A 2,093-nucleotide genomic window follows, 5' to 3' on the forward strand; every position below is an offset into this window, starting at 1 on the left:
AAAAAAAAAAAAACAGAATGAAACAAAAGCAGAGTACTGGTTTTAAAAGCCAGTGTGCTCAGCTTTTATGGTATGAAAATCCCTTCTGAATGTTTAAAAAAAAATTCATAGGTTCCCACAAAACATAAGTTTTGATACCAGCTGATGATATGTTTTTAAGTGATGCTGACGAATGTTCTATTTATAACTGAAAAGAGGTAGTACAATGCAGAGGAGATGTTGTTTACTAGGCAATGCTTGATGCACAAGAGAACTCTAGTCATTGAAAACAGCACCCCAGGCCCCTGGGGACCCACCACGCATAAGTGGAGAACTACAGCTTCATGCTAACAAGAGTCTAAACCTCAGCAGAAGCTCTCCAAGGCGCGGCCAAAGCCACTAAGTAAACCATGCTGTGGTGCACAAACGCAGCCCTTCTCAGGATGTCAGAGCAGAGCATTGCCCCAGAAATACAAAGTGTTTCCTCCACAGGGCACTCGTGTCCCAGGCTGGACTCAGCTCAAGTGAACAGCACTCCAGAGCATAGGGAGATAGTCAAGACAGTGCTTGCTCAAGAGCCTGGGAGCTGGAGTTCAGAGCCCTAGCACCCACATGAAAGCAGAGTGTGGTGGGGCACACCTGTCACCCCAATGCTTAGGAGGTAAAGGCGGGAGGAAAGGAGAATCCCAGGAGCTGCTGGCCAACTGGATTGACAAACTCTAGGTTCTAGAGAACCAGTGCCAAAACATTAAGGTAGACGGTGATTGTGAAAGAAACCAAAGGTGACCTCTTACCCCCACGCACTCACGATCACATGTACTAGTGCACGCCTGCACGTGCGCATGTTCGCACATGCACCCACACATGCACATTCAGACAGGAACATAAACACACATATACATAAAAATATTTAAAATGAGAGCGAACGCAGTCTACTGGAAGCCCTGAGCTATGCTAAGCCCTCAGAGCTGCTCATCGGTGTGACTGAGTACGCCTGTCATGCCATCCGCCTCCCAAGGCAGCAGCAGCTCAGACCATCTGGACATCTCTCCATATTGAAGTAGATGGCTCAGTATCTCTCTTTCCCTAAGGCAAAAAGTCCTAAAGCTACCTAGAATCTTTCAGGGGTTCTTCCACACACCAGCCACTCAGAAATTGCCCTAAGTGCCATGCTATTGCAAACATGTAGATCACATGCCTAGATCCATTACAGCCTCAATAATTGTGTGTCGACTTGTAACCTACACCAGTGAGCTGTAACTTTCTTGGATCGTGGAAGTAGTATGCTAAGTTCTTTGTCCTGTGACAAAATGCCTGATAAAAACAAGGAAGAAAAAGTTTGTCTTGGCTTCCACTTCCAGTCAGCCAGTGCCATTTCTTGGGGTAAGAGTGAGAAGAAAGGAGACTGTTCACCTTGTAGCATCAATGAGACAATAGCAGGAGGGAAAGGGAGCCAAGAGGGACAGGATGACCTCTCCAAAGTCATGTCCTGATGCCCTACTTTCTCAATCAGATCCTACTTCTTAACGTTTCATGAAGCTATGTATCCATCAATTTATTAATTCATCAATGAGGTTCAAGCCCTAATAATCCCATCATCTCTGAATGCTGCTGTATAGGAGAGCAAATCTTAAATTCATGAGCATCTGGAGAATATGCCAGACCCAAGCCATAACAATTAGCATGAGGTTAAATGTTAAAATATGCAAGAAAAGGAAACAGAAAGAAAGGGGGTTGTTGAGAGATGGCTCTGTTCATATTCTCAAGACCCACCCCCATGTAACAGCCAGGCACAGCCGTGAATGTCTAGAATTCTAGAGCCTGAAAAGCAGAAACAGCATGATCCCTTGGAGCTCAGCTGGTCAGTCAGTCTAGCCAAATTGACAAGTGACAAGCTCTGGGTTCAATGAAAAGTCCACCCCCAAAAAGCTAAGGTCAAGATTCATTGAGGATGGATGGATGGATGGATGGATGGATGGATGGATGGATGGATGGATGGGTGGGTGGGTGGATGGATGGATGGATGGATGGATGGATGGGTGGGTGGATGGATGGATGGATGGGTGGGTGGGTGGATGGATGGATGGATGGATGGATGGATGGATGGATGGATG

The 2,093-nt window shown here is 46.1% G+C and overlaps 1 protein-coding gene across 1 annotated transcript in view; it reads right to left on the reverse strand.

The window, feature by feature from the left end:
* Nucleotides 1–2,093, reverse strand: part of Kcnk10 (potassium two pore domain channel subfamily K member 10) — a 130,460-nt gene that overhangs the window by 28,769 nt on the left and 99,598 nt on the right. The gene's annotated exons all lie outside the window — the stretch shown is intronic.

Source organism: Mus caroli, chromosome 12 (genome assembly GCF_900094665.2).
Source record: "Mus caroli chromosome 12, CAROLI_EIJ_v1.1, whole genome shotgun sequence".
NCBI classification, from domain to species: domain Eukaryota; kingdom Metazoa; phylum Chordata; class Mammalia; order Rodentia; family Muridae; genus Mus; species Mus caroli.